The sequence below is a fragment of the Chinchilla lanigera genome, unplaced genomic scaffold (genome assembly GCF_000276665.1).
Source record: "Chinchilla lanigera isolate Chin_1 unplaced genomic scaffold, ChiLan1.0 scaffold00029, whole genome shotgun sequence".
Lineage (NCBI taxonomy): Eukaryota > Metazoa > Chordata > Mammalia > Rodentia > Chinchillidae > Chinchilla > Chinchilla lanigera.
In genome coordinates this window covers 23,821,840-23,827,479 of record NW_004955430.1, presented here as the reverse complement: position 1 = coordinate 23,827,479, position 5,640 = coordinate 23,821,840, and the positions used below count along the sequence as shown (strand labels likewise).

General features: G+C 45.3%; 1 pseudogene; it reads left to right on the top strand.

Annotated features, from left to right (window-relative positions):
* Positions 1-3,324: 3,324 nt before the first annotated feature.
* On the top strand, positions 3,325-5,386 carry LOC102026455 (annotated as a pseudogene).
* The last annotated feature ends 254 nt before the right edge of the window (positions 5,387-5,640 follow it).

Sequence of the window (5,640 nt, the reverse complement as noted above, 5' to 3'; positions counted from 1 at the left end):
TTTTTTTTATATATATGTCCTCTTTAGATGTGCTTAGCAGTTCTTTCATTATTGTTGTCATTTCATTTTTTACCTGAGAGATTAGTTCTGATCTGATTTCTTCTTATGGCCTTATGGAGTTGTATCTTTACTTCAGTTGCAGTTATTTCAGAGATTTCAGTTGTGTGACTTCTGAGTTCTCCAATGTTAATGTCTCCATGATTTGTTCTGGTTGGGGTGGAGTTCTGAAATTGCATTTGAGTCCTTCATCTTGTCATTGTGGGTGTTGGAGGTGAAGTGCTGGGCCTCACCTTCCCTGGGCAGCTCACCAGAAAGTCTCTAGGGCCCCTAGATTCTGTGGTTGTCACACTTGCCCCACAATGATAGCAGGAGATGTCCCACCAGGTCCAAGATCCCCAGACAGTTTCTGGAATGCCCAGTTCAGATGATTGCCCCAATGGCAACAGAGGACTGGCCTTTGGGACCAGGGTTCCAGGTAGTTGACTGAGGATGCCCAGGCCTCAGATTGACCCACAGTGTTGGTGGAACATGCGGTGTGCCATCAGGGTCCTCAGGCAGCTGATGGGGGGTACCTGTCTCTTCAAGGCCTTAATGTCAGAGGGACTTGGAACACCTGAGTTCCCTAGGCAGATGACTAAAGGCTCCCAAGGCTTCCAGGGCTTCAGGCATGATCCACAATGTCTGCGGAGCATGGGGCACCAGTCCACATTCCCCCAGCAGCTGGGTAATGGCTGAACTCAGGTGGGACTCAGTGTCCACAGAGTGTGGCACATTGGTCCAAGTTCCCCAGGCAGCTATTTGATGCCTAACCAGACTAAATTGCAACCCACAATAACCATGGGGCAGGGTCTGGGGATTTAGCTCAGCAGCAAAAGCACCTGCCTGGCATGTGCAAGGTCGTGAGTTCGGTTCCCGGTACCGGAGAAAAACCAAAAAAAAAAAACCATGGGGCGCAAGTCACCAGTTCATTTTCCCCCGGCAACTGGATCATGGTGACCCAGACTAACTTGTGCAGTGACCCGCAGTAACCACGGGGTGTGGGGCGCCAGTCCACATTCCACCTGTGGCTGGATAATGGTAACCCAGACTAACATGTGCCCCACAATAACCACAGGGCATGGGGCACCAGTCCATGTTCCCCTGGTAGCTGGGTCATGGTGACCTAGACTAACTCACTCTGCACCCCGCAATAACCATGGGGCATGGGGCACCAGTCCATGTTCCCCCAGTGGCTGGGTAATGGCGACCTAGGCTAATGCGTGCCGTGACCCTCAATCTCCTTTTTTTTATATCCATTTTATTTCTTTCCCTTGCCTGATTACTCTGGCTAAAGTTTCACCTACTATATTGAATGAGAGTGGTGATAGTGGACTTCTTTTCTTTGCTCCTGATTTTAGAAGAAAAGCTTTCAGTTTTTTTCCATTTACTGTGGTGTTGGCAGAAGGTTGGTCATCAGTGGTTTTTATCAGATTGAGATAAGGTCTTTCAATGCCTATTTTCCTCAGTGTTTTTATCATGAAAGCATATCTTTTTTTTTTTTTTTTTTTTTTTTGGTTCCAGGAATCAAACTCAGGACCTTGCACTTGCCAGGCAGGCACTTGTGCCACTGAGCTATATCCCTGGCCATATCATATTTTTAAAGGCTTTTTCTGTGCCTGTTAAGATGATCATGTGATATTTGTCCTTGCTTCTGTTTCTGTAATGTGTTACATTTATTGAATTGCATATCTTGAGCCATCCTTGGATCCCTGGGATGAATCCTATTTGGTCATGCTGTATGACTTTTTTGATGACTCATTGCATTCTGTTTGCCAGTATCTTGTTAGGATTTTTGCATCTATATTCATTGAAGATACAGGTCTGCAGTTCTCTTTTTGGTTGGGATCCTTGTCTGGTTTTGAGATCAGGGTAATGATAGCTTCCAAGAAAGAATTTGGGAGTACACCTTCTGTGTTGGTTACTTTTCTCTCATTGCAGAGACAAAATACCCAGTGCCCAAAATTAAGGAAGGAAAGCTTTATTTAATTTGTGAAGGTTTTAGTCCATATTTGGCTGACTCCAAGGCAGAGTGGCACATGGCAGAGGGCAAACGTTCATGGCAGCAGAAGATAGCAAAGCAAAAAGAGCAAAGGGGGGAGTGGCAGAGCTAGCACGCCTCTTTCCCTCCCTTGTATTGTAAGGAGGCTACTCCCACCCAGGGGGCATGTACTCGCATAATCTCCATGCCCTCTTTTTGCACAGGCTCGGGATGAATACAAAGTAAGCACACTGGCCCCCTGCTAAATCACATAATTAACCTTCTAAACTTCTCACCCTGACACAATGAACAACATCCTAGAGCAGAAAAGGCATATTCTTTTCACCCCAGGATGTAGAACTGCTGAATCACTTAGCCAAACCTGTAGACTCCCCAAGTTGACACAGTGTATCAACCATAACACCTTCCCTTTCAATTTCATTAAAGAGCTTGAAAAGTATTGAAGCTTATAGAAGTCTACTGTGAATCCATCAGGACCTAGACTTTTCTTAGTTGGCAGGATTTTTTTTTTAATTGCTGCTTCAATTTCATTGTTTGTTATTGGATTATTCAAGGTTATATTATCTTCTTGGTTCAGCTTTGATAATTCATATATCTAGGAATCCATCCACTTCTACACTCTCCAGTTTATTGAGTACAAGTTTTTAAAGTTGTTACCAATAATCTGGATTTCAGTGGTGTCTGTCGTGATTTCACCTTTTTCATTTCTAATTGTATTGATTTGGGTCTTTTCTTTCCTTTTTGTGGTAAGATTGGCTAAGAGTTTGTCTGTTTTGTTTATTCTTTCAAAAAACCAGCTTTTTAATTTGCTGATTTTTTTGTATTATTTTCACTTTCCATTTCATGAATTTCTGCTCTGATATTCATCATTTACTTCCTTGTTCTAGCTTTGGATTTGAATTATTCTTATTTTTCTGGGACCTTGAGGTATATCATTAAGCTATTTATTTGGATTCACTCTGTTTTTCCAGTGTGAGCATTCATAGTTATAAACTTCTCTCTCAGGACTGCTTTCATTGTGTCGTATCATTTCTGATATGTTGTACTGATGTTATCACTTGATGCTAGGAACTGATTTCTTTAGTGATCTATTGTTTATTCAAGAGGGTATTTACATAATTTCTGTGGTTTCTTTTGCCATTGATTTCTGGTTTCATTGTGCTATGATCTGATAATATGCATGGGATAATGTCAGTTGTTTTACATTTACTTAAGCATGCTTTAGGGGCTAGTATGGCGTCTGTTTTGAAGAAAATTCCCAGCAATAACCTGGAGGCCATCTTTCATGGGAGGTCTGGCTCCACCAGTGCAGCCCACACCTGTGCCCCTTGCCTGGTCAGATGGTGCTACGGTTGCTGGGACACTTGGTACTGGCGCTGGGTGGCACCACAGCCATACACAGCTCAGATCAGATCAGTGCTCTTCATCCTGTGGAAAGCCTGTTCTAGCCATAGACAGGAGTGGCGCTAGGACCACAGCGAGGCCTGGTGGGGTGCAGAACCTGCTGGCCTCCCTCTGTAGGATGATTGGGACCCTGAGGATGAGGAAGGGTGAACTAGCTCTGGCAGAGCTAGAGCAGTGCAAGGTGTTGGTACTAGGGCTACACGGCTGTGGAAAGAGCACATTACTGCGTATGCTGTTGGGGAAGCCACCACTGGAAGACCCCATCCCCATCCCCATCCCCATCCCCATCCCCATCCCCATCCCCATCCCCATCCCCATCCCCATCCCCATCCTCATCCCCATCCCCATCCCCATCCCCATCTGGAGCTTCAACTCCATGCGGCTGTCCACCAAAGATTTTGACATGGACCTTATAGAGATGATTCGCAGCTAAAACCTGTGCTTTTACTGGAAGGAGCTTGTGAATGAAATGAATGTATTAGTGTTCATGATGTGTTCACCTGACCAGCTGTAGCTGCCCTGGGCCCGACAGGGGCTGCACAAGCTGCTAAACAAGAACCCGACCTGCCTGTCATCATGGAGACTAACAGGCAGAACCTGAGCGAGGCTGTGAGAGCTGCGGCAGAAGCTGAGCCTGCAGGGTCTTGACAGCCAGTGAAGGGTTTGGCAACCAGCATCACACCTGCAGGATCTGGCTTTGGAGAACCTGGCACCATGCACATCTCGAGACCTCTCTTTGACCTTCTTTCCTAGCCTGTGGCTGCCTGCTCACTGACAAGCTCTGGGGACCACAGTTCCACTGACTTCTGCTTCCACCAGCCTGGAAGCTGGCTGAGAACTATGCAGAAGCTTTCCTGGTGAGGTGGCTATGAGGTTGAAGCCGGGAGGTAGAGAGCTCCTTCCAGGAAGGGTGTGGACCTAGCTTTCCTTTCTCTTACCTGCACGGTGCCATACATGCTCAGTGGGCTCATTCGTCCCCTCCCTATAGGTCTTCGTGTTTGAAGAACCAATGTAGATGTCACAAGTAATTCTGGAGGCTTTAGGTCTCCTGGTCTGCTCCTGGTGACTTCATGCCCTTTTCATGTGGGTAGGTTCTTGGTGTTAACGCAGTGAGCACTTGCTCCCAGTCCTGTGTTGTCCTCCAGCCCCTACTCTGCCCAACAAGCTCATGGCCTTGTACAGTTTCTGCCTCTCTGGCCCCAGAGCCATCATTTTAAAAGGGAGGTGGTTCCCATGGTTTTTCTAACTGCCAGGAATGGAGATATACAATACTAGGATGAATCTGGAGGCCCTAACAAGAAACTTGCCAGACACCTCCCAGCTTTTAAGGTCAGTCTGCCCACCTCTCTTGACTACAAAATAAGTGTAGTTCATCCACCAAAAGGAAGGGTGAAGGCTGTTTTCTCCCTGATCTGGAGACAGGCTGCTGCTCTTGTACCAACTATATCAGTGTCCATTTTTACATACATCTGCAAAAGGAAGGAGCTCAAGTTTCTGAAAACAAGACTGTCAACTAGAGCTGGGACACAGACCTGTGTTTATTTTAGTTATGTATTTATCAGAGGAACAGACCAAAGCTCTGAGTTCTGTTTCTAGGTGCTGCAATCAGGTGATTGTCAGAAAATTTGAAACTTTGAGGAAAATAGCTAAAATCATAAATAATACTGAGATAGCCTAGAGATATCAATGATTTTGAAGCTATAACACCACCTAGAGGGCCTTTGAAACTAATTACTATCAATACTACACAATGATTCACCTGAACTTTAAAGCGTGGCCCCAAATGTTGAAGACACACAAACCCCTCCTGGGTAGGTAACAGATGACTCTGGAGAGATTTATATCATGTAATCAGGTAAAAATTTTTCATCATGAGCTGGTCATGGTTGCCCACATCTATAATTCCAGCAGTCAGGAAAGTGAGGCAGGAAGACTGTGACAAGTTCAAGGCCACCTTGGCTTACATAGTAAGTTCAAGGCCAGCCACAGCAAGATCCTGTCTCAAAAAAACAAAATAAATAAATAAGTAAATTAAAAGGTGGGAGTTGTAGCTCAGTAGCCCTAGGTCCAATCCCCAGTAACACAGGAAGAGAGAAAGAGAGAGGTGGTAGGGGGGAGGGAAAGAAAAAGAAGGAAGGAAGGAAGGGAGACAGAAAGGGAAGAATGAAAGAAAAAAAAGAAAGAAAGAAAGAAAGAAA